The sequence below is a fragment of the Arachis hypogaea genome, chromosome 10, assembly GCF_003086295.3.
Source record: "Arachis hypogaea cultivar Tifrunner chromosome 10, arahy.Tifrunner.gnm2.J5K5, whole genome shotgun sequence".
NCBI lineage: Eukaryota > Viridiplantae > Streptophyta > Magnoliopsida > Fabales > Fabaceae > Arachis > Arachis hypogaea.
In genome coordinates, this window is record NC_092045.1 from 87363943 (window position 1) to 87373275 (window position 9333).

Sequence of the window (9333 nt, forward strand, 5' to 3'; positions counted from 1 at the left end):
ATGGTCTAATGACATTTTCGAAAATTCAGATAGACCATAATAGAATATATCTAATATGGTCCATTCTGAAAACATGTCAGATGGACATCTTTTGGTTAGCTGCTTGTATCTTTCCCAAGCTTCATAGAGGGATTCACCATCTTTTTATTTGAAGGTTTGAACATCCACTCTCAGCTTGCTCAGCTTTTGAGGAGGAAAGAATTTATCCAAGAAGGTAGTGACCAGCTTATCCCAGGTGTCCAGGCTATCCTTGGGTTGTGAATCCAACCATATTCTAGCTCTGTCTCTTACAGCAAAGGGGAAGAGCATGAGTCTGTAGACTTCAGGATCAACTCCATTCGTCTTTACAGTCTCACAGATATGCAAGAACTCAGTTAAAAACTGATAAGGATCTTCAGATGGAAGTTGATGAGCGGATATTTTATACGCGTTTTGGGGGTAATTTCATGTAGATTTTAATATGTTTTAATTAATTTTTTAGTAGAATATTATTAGTTTTTAGGCAAAAATCATATTTCTGGACTTTACTATGAGTTTGTGTGTTTTTCTGTGATTTCAGGTATTTTCTGGCTTAAATTGAGGGAGCTGAGCAAAAATCTGAGTTAGGCTGAAAAAGGACTGCTGATGCTGTTGGATCCTGACCTCCTTGCACTCGAAATGGATTTTCTGGAGCTACAGGAGTCCAATTGGCGCGCTCTCAACGGTGTTGGAAAGTAGACATCCAGGGCTTTCCAGCAATATATAATAGTCCATACTTTGCGCGAAGATAGACGACGTAACTTGGCGTTGAACGCCAAGTACATGCTGCTGTCTGGAGTTAAACGCCAGAAAAACGTCATGATCCGGAGTTGAACGCCCAAAACACGTTATAACTTGGAGTTCAACTCCAAGAAAGACCTCAACTCGTGGATAGCTTTAGTCCCAGCCCCCAGCACACACCAAGTGGGCCCCAGAAGTGGATTTCTGCACCAATTATCTTAGTTTACTCATATTCTGTAAACCTAGGTTACTAGTTTACTATTTAAACAACTTTTAGAGACTTATCTTGTACCTCATGACATTTTCAGATCTGAATTATATACTTTTTGACGGCATGAGTCTCTAAACTCCATTGTTGGGGGTGAGGAGCTCTGCAGCGTCTCGATGATTTAATACAATTCCTTTGTTTTCCATTCAAACACGCTTGTTCTTATCTAAGATGTTCATTTGCGCTTAATTATGGAGAAGGTGATGATCCGTGACACTCATCACCTTCCTCAATCCATGAACGTGTGCCTGACAACCACCTCCGTTCTACATCAGATTGAATGAGTATCTCTTAGATTCCTTAATCAGAATCTTCATGGTATAAGCCGGATTGATGGCGGCATTCATGAGAATCCGGAAAGTCTAAACCTTGTCTGTGGTATTCCGAGTAGGATTCTGGGATTGAATGGCTGTGACGAGCTTCAAACTCCTGAAGGCTGGGCATTAGTGACAGACGCAAAAGAATCAATGGATTCTATTCCAACCTGATTGAGAACCGACAGATGATTAGCCGTGCTGTGACAGAGCATAGGAACGTTTTCACTGAGAGGATAGGAGGTAGCCATTGACAACGGTGACACCCTACATAGAGCTTGCCATGGAAGGAACCTTGCGTGTGGGAAAGGATTTCAAGGAAGAGTTGAAGTTCAGAGGACAAAGCATCTCCAAAACTCCAACATATTTCTCATTACTGCACAACAAGTAACGCTTTTATTCTCCATTATTAAAGTAATAACTATTTATTTTATGCCCTTTTCTTTATTAAAATACGAGGCTAAAGAATCCTATTGGTATCCTGATTAAGACAAATAAAATAAACATAGCTTGCTTCAATCCAACAATCTCCGTGGGATTCGACCCTTACTCACGTAAGGTATTACTTGGACGACCCAGTGCACTTGCTGGTTAGTTGTGCGGATTACAAATTCGTGCACCAGAAGTCCATAAAACTTGCAGTTTTGTTGCATTAAGGCAACTAGCTGAGGTTTCAGCTCAAAGTTGTTGGCTCCAATGGCAAGAATGGAGATGCTTCTTCCATCAAATTTGGACGTTGGCTTTGTAAAGTCACCAAGCATTCTCATTGCATTATTATTATTTTCGGCTGCCATCTCCTTCTCTTGTTCTAATATTTTTGAAAGGTTACCTTTAGATTGTTGTAATTTAGCTTCTCTTAATTTTCTCTTCAGAGTCCTTTCAAGTTCTGGATCAATTTCAACAAGAGTGCCTTTATCCTTATTCCTGCTCATATGAAAGAGAAGAAAACAAGAAAAGAAGAGGAATCCTCTATGTCACAGTATAGAGATTCCTTTATGTTAGTAGAAGAAGAAAGGGGGGAAGAAGGTAGAAGAGGGGGTTCGGATATTTAGATGAAGAGAGGTGAAGAGAAGTGTTAGTAAATAAATAATTTAAATAGAATAAGAAAAGAGAGGGAGAATTTCGAAAATAATTTTGAAAAAGTGGTTAGTAATTTTCGAAAATTAGAAATAAGATAAGATTAAAATTAAAATTTAAAACAAAAAGAATTTTTGAAAAAGGGATGAGATATTTTTGAAAACTAGAGAGGGAAAAGTAGTTAGGTGGTTTTGAAAAAGATAAGAAACAAACAAAAAGTCAAAGAGTTAGTTGAAAAAGATATTAAAATCAAATTTGAAAAGATATGAAGATAAGAGGTTAGATAAGATATTTTGAAATCAAATTTTGAAAAAGATAAAATTTTTGAAAAAGATAAGATAAAAGATAAAAAGATTTAACTTTTAAATTTAAAATTACTTACTTCACTAACAAGAAACTACAAGATAAGATTCTAGAACTTAAAGATTGAACCTTTCTTAACAAGAAAGTAAAAAACTTCAAATTTTTGAATCAATCACATTAATTGTTAGCTAATAAGATATAAAGATAAGAAAAAGATTTTGAAAAATATTTTGAAAGAGACTTTTGAAATTTTCGAAAAATGGAAAAAATGAAAAAGATATAATTTTTGAAAAAAGATTTTGAAAAGATAAGATTTTTAAAATTGAAATTTTGACTTGACTTGTAAGAAACAACTAATTTTTAAAAAATTTTGACCAAGTCAACCCAAAATTTCGAAAATTTGGAGGGAAATAAGGAAAAGATATATTTTTTTATTTTTGAAATTTTAAAGATGAGAGAGAAAAACACAAACATGACCCAAAACATGAAAATTTTGGATCAAAACACAAGATGCATGCAAGAACACTATGAATGTCAAGATGAACACCAAGAACACTTTGAAGATCATGATGAACATCAAGAACATATTTTTGAAAAATTTTTTATGCAAAGAAAACATGCAAGACACCAAACTTAGAAATCTTTGATGCATGGACTCTAACAAACAAAAAATGCATATGAAAAACAACAAACAACACAAAACAAGAAATCATCAAGATCAAACAAGAAGACTTGTCAAGAACATCTTGAAGATCATGAAGAACACTATGAATGCATGAGATTTTCGAAAAATGCAAGAAAAATTTTTAAAGCATGCAGTTGACACCAAACTTAAAAATTGACTCAAGACTCAAACAAGAAACACAAAATATTTTTTATTTTTATGATTTTCTAATTTTTTTGGATTTTTATTATTTTTTTTCGAAAATATTTTTGGAAAAACGAAAAAGAAAAGAAAAATTTTGAAAAAGATTTTTGAAAAAATTTTAGAAAAGAAAATTACCTAATCTGAGCAACAAGATGAACCGTCAGTTGTCCATACTCGAACAATCCCCGGCAACGGCGCCAAAAACTTGGTGGACGAAATTGTGATCCTCAAAGTTGGTCTCTTTGTATTTGTATGAAATCAAAAATACCCCAAAGAGATCATGGTGTGATAAATTGGGATCTTAATAATCCCTGGTGTGATCATAACTCCGTTCAACTTAACCAGCAAGTGTACTGGGTCATCCAAGTAATACCTTATGTGAGTAAGGGTCGATCCCACAGAGATTGTTGGTATGAAGCAAGCTATGGTCACCTTGTAAATCTCAGTTAAGCAGATTAAATTAGTTTATGATGAGTTCGAAAATTAATAATAAATAGAAAATAAAAGGGATAGAAATACTTATGTAAATCAATAGTGGAAATTTCAGATAGGCGTATAGAGATGCTGTGCTCCTCTTGAATCTCTACTTTCTTATTACATTCATCCAATCCTTCTTACTCCTTTCCATGGCAAGCTGTATGTAGGGCATCACCGTTGTCAATGGCTACATCCCATCCTCTCAGTGAAAACGTTCCTATGCTCTGTCACAGCATGGCTAATCATCTGTCGGTTCTCAATCAGGTTGGAATAGAATCCCTTGATTCTTTTGCGTTTGTAATCACGCCCAGCCTTCAGGGGTTTGAAGCTCGTCACAGTCATTCAATCCCAGAATCCTACTCGGAATACCATAGACAAGGTTTAGACTTTCCGGATCCTCATGAATGCCGTCATCTATCTAGCTTATACCACGAAGATTCTGTTGGGGAATCTAAGAGATATGCGCCCGGCCTAGAGTAGAACGGAAGTGGTTGTCAGTCACGCGCGTTCATAGGTGAGAATGATGATGAGTGTCACGGATCATCACATTCATCAAGTTGAAGTGCAACGTATATCTTGGAATAAGAATAAAAGAGAATTGAATAGAAAGTAATAGTAATTGTATTGAAACTTGAGATACAGCAGAGCTCCACACCCTTAATCTATGGTGTGTAGAAACTCCACTGTTGAAAATACATAAGTGAAAGGTTCAGGCATGGCCGAATGGCCAGCCCCCTGAATGATCAAGAGACCGAATGATCAAAGACTACAGAGTCAAAAGATTAAACTGTCAAAATATGTCTAATACAATAGTAACTTATCCTATTTATACTAGACTAGCTACTAGGGTTTACATGAGTAAGTAATTGATGCATAAATCCACTTCCGGGGCCCACTTGGTGTATGTTTGGGCTGAGCTTGATCTATCCACGAGCTGAGGCTTCTCTTGGAGTTGAACGCCAAGTTATAACGTGTTTTGGGCGTTCAACTCTGGGTTGTGACGTGTTTCTGGCGTTTAACTCCAGACAGCAGCATGATCTTGGTGTTGAGCGCCACTTTACGTCGTCAATTCCCGAATAAAGTATGGACTATTATATATTGCCGGAAAGCTCTGGATGTCTACTTTCCAACGCCATTGAGAGCGCGCCATTTGAAATTCTGTAGCTCCAGAAAATCCATTTTTAGTGCAGGGAGGTCAGATTCCAACAGCATCAGCAGTCCTTTGTCAGCCTCCTTTTCAGAGTTTTGCTCAAGTCCCTCAATTTCAACCAGAAATTACCTGAAATCACAGAAAAACACACAAAATCATAGTAAAGTCCAGAAATGTGAATTTATCATAAAAACTAATGAAAACATCCCTAAAAGTAGCTTGAACTTACTAAAAACTACCTAAAAACAATGCCAAAAAGCGTATAAATTATCCGCTCATCACTGTCCTTCAGGTACCACTTGTGCTTGCAGTGCTCGCTCTATAGCCTGAAACCATGTATCAGCCTCAGTCGGACTAGTAGTCCCCTTGAACTTAGGTGGATTAACCTTCAAAAAGTTTGCCAGTGTCATCGGGCCCTGAACTCCACCTCCATCATTACCATGGTTGTTCATCTGTTGACCAAGAGCCTCAGCAGTGGCTTGCATAGCAGTAGCCATGTGCTCCAACGCAGTCATAAAGTTCACCGGGTCATTCGTACAACCTCTCGCACTACCTCTACCGCGTCCACGAGCATGCATCAGCGGGAAACCTCACGTCCTGCATCTGAAAAACCACAAAATCCGCATGGGTGAGAACCAGAGGTCCCCAGCATGGTAACAGCTTCCACATATATAATACATAATAATAGAGGAAAGCCGAAGGCAATCCTAGAACTTCCTCCAGATAATATCAAAGCTTATAAACAAGCTAAACCATAAAGGGCATCTGACTAAAGATACTTCAGTCTAACTAATACTTCCCTTTCCAATTCCTTCAGACCTCCCAACCACCAGCAGGAGTATAATGTAGCAAACACAGTTATATCAATCAAGGAATATACAAATAGGAACAATTAAGGCATTTAGACAATTAGCAAGTAATATGCAGTCAAATAGGCAATCTCAAACAATTCATATAGTATGCATATGATGAATGCCTGTCCCTAGTGGCTGATGATATCATCTTGTCGGTTATAGAGCCAACCCGACAAGTCCTGGTCGCTAACCATTGGACTGTCCCTCTGTCACGCATTCCCATCTCGAGTTATACTCGTTATAAACTTGATCATAATCATGATCTATATCCATCACCCTCACTGGTGAATATTTACGGGGGCGAGCTCATCCGGGTCTTTCACAGTGCCCGGCCACACTTACGACATAGGGTTAATAGAGTATCAAGTCTCAACCTGGAGCACGTGGTGGCTAGCCACTGCTACTACCCAGGGAAACTCGTACCTCAGATAGTGGAAGTACAAATCACAATTATCAATAATTCAGCATAAACATGCATGAATTCTCATCCATGGATCAATATCCATATCAGCCATCCGGCTCACGGTTCAGTCCAGAACCAGCCAATATTCATATCATACACAGCCATTCCGGCTCACGGTTAAATCCATAACCAGCCACCCGGCTCACGGTTAAATCCATAACCAGCCGCTTCATTAACAATTACAGCCTTTCGGCCCATGGCATAACAAGCACTCCCACCACCATCCTCTACATCTCACATAATCATCTTTGATCCTCATTGATCATTCATTTTTCCCTTGCTTCACTCGCAAGTTACCTCATTCACTAGCCCCTTTTTAATAGCTAGGCATGTCATAATGATTTAAGACATAAATGGTGAGATCGGAGGCTTAGAAGTATGAGATTTGGCTTTTAAAACTCAAAAATCAACTTTGGGATGAAAACAGGGCCACGCGTACGCGCACTCCACGCGCACGCGTGGATGGCCTCAAAAACTCATCGACGCGTAAGCGTCATGCACGCTAACGCGTGGATTAAAAACTAGCAAATCGACGCGCACGCGTCAACCACGCGTACGCGTGGGTACTCTCGTGCCCCAGGCACAAAACTGGCACAGTTCTGGCATAACTCTCTGGAAAATGGCTGGGCATTGGGTGCAGCACATCGGCGCGCCCGCGCACATCACGCGTACGCGTGGATGGCGTTTTCTGGAAGATCGGTGCGTACGCGCCAAGTGCGCCTACGCGCAAGGGGTATTTCTGCTAAAAATTTTCTAAGTTAAAAGCTGCAGAATTCACAGATTCAAACCCCTATTTTCCAATGGACATAACTTCCTCATTTTAAATCATTTTTCATCCGTTCTTCGAACGGCATGGACATCCCAGATCAAATTTCATTTCTAAACAGATTTGGCACAAAACAGAGATCCGTAGTCCAAGTTATGTCCCGTCAAAGTATGCCCAAAAACCATATTTTTCATACAAAACCACAACATGCCATTTTCAAAACAAGCCATATTCAACTCTTTTCAAAATCAATCAAAACATGCCATTTTCATCCCTTTTCTTTGAAATCAATCAAAATATATCAATTTCAACATCAAGCCTCCTCAACTCACACATTGACACTTTACCACAATTTATCAAAATCACTATCTCATCATTTTAACCCACTTCACCCAAGTGGCTCAAACTCAATATATTGACATATCATATACTCTTCCTCATACCAATTCTCAACAACATCAATTCTACTAAATCATCATTGTACATAATCAATACCATACTCACCATCAACATGGTTCAACCCACAATTCAACCATAACCAATCATCAAGCATATATCACAACATGCATATTTCTCATACATCATACCATCAAGGCATCATTAATCATCATCACATATATGACCACATCATATATATCAATAATTCAACAACATCAACAATTCAATGCCTATCTTAGGGCCTCTAGCCTAAGTATTTCCTACCACATTACATATTAGATACGGGAAACCGAAACCATACCTTAGCCGATTTCCCAAGCTCAACCGGAGCACTTCCAAACCACTTATCCACAAGCTCTCAAGGCCTCAACACCTCCAAGAACAGATTTTTCACCACCAAATCCCTTTTTAAGCTTTTCAAAATCACCACTCAAGCTCCAATATTCACATATACACAACCTAAGCCACAATCATCATACCCATAGACAACATCTCAATACCCAAACATCATAGAACAACAAATTACACTAGGGTTGAGAATCTTACCACACCCAAGGTCCAAGGAGACAAGATTAACCTTCTCCTTCAAGAGAGTTGGGTCCTATAACATCAAAGAGCCCAAAATCTCAACATTTTTGCTCATAAAACTCGAAAACAAGGCTGGAATTTCAAAGAGCAAAACGTGGCTTACCTCAAGATTAATTATATAGATTTTGTAGAGCTCTCCGCAGTGAACGCGTGGCCGCAAACGGAGCGGCAATCGGAACTCTAGATCAAAAGTTATGGTGGTTTGAAGATCAAGTGAGAGAAAGAACTTGAGAGAGTGTTCTTCCCTCCATGGCCTCCATTTTCAGCATGTGAGTGTGTTTAGTGAGGAGAGAGAATGCTGAAAACTAGGGTTTTGGTTTAGTTTAGTTGGGCCAAGGGCCCACTTTGGGTCCGTTTGGCCTGGTTTGGCCCGTCCGGTCCAATCTTGGTCCGATTTCTATAAAATTGGTACCGAAATTCTCGTCTCAATCTCCTCTATCACATTTAGCCATAAAAATCACATTTTGGGCTTTCTAGAATAAATTCTCATTTATAGGCTAATTAGCCGTTAATTAACCGGGTTTTACACTTTTGTTTTTGTTCTTGTGAATTTTCGAATTTCTTGAGTCTTTCTTCTAAAAATTTTCAAAACCTTTTCTATTTTTGGCTATGTATTTTCTTTTGATTTTTTTACTTTTGAGTCTTACCTATTTCTTGTTTTCTTTTTCAAAAATTTTTCAAAATCTTTTCTTTTCTTTAGTAATCTTTGTCTTTTGTTTGAGTCTTGTGTCAATCTTTAAGTTTGGTGACCCTTGGTCACTTTGACTTTCATCTCTTTTAGCCTATTCTTGGTTTTTCTTTCTTCATATTCAAATTATTCTTGGTTATTTTCCTTGTTTGATTTCAAAAATTTTAAGTTTGGTGTCTCTTTGTGTTTTCTTGCTTATTTTTGAAAAATTTGAATCCTTGATCCTAAAAATTTTAAGTTTTGTGTCTTTTAGAGTTTTTCTTTGTCAAAATTTCAAAAATTGTGTTTTTTAATTTCAAAAATTTTTTAATTTGGTGTCT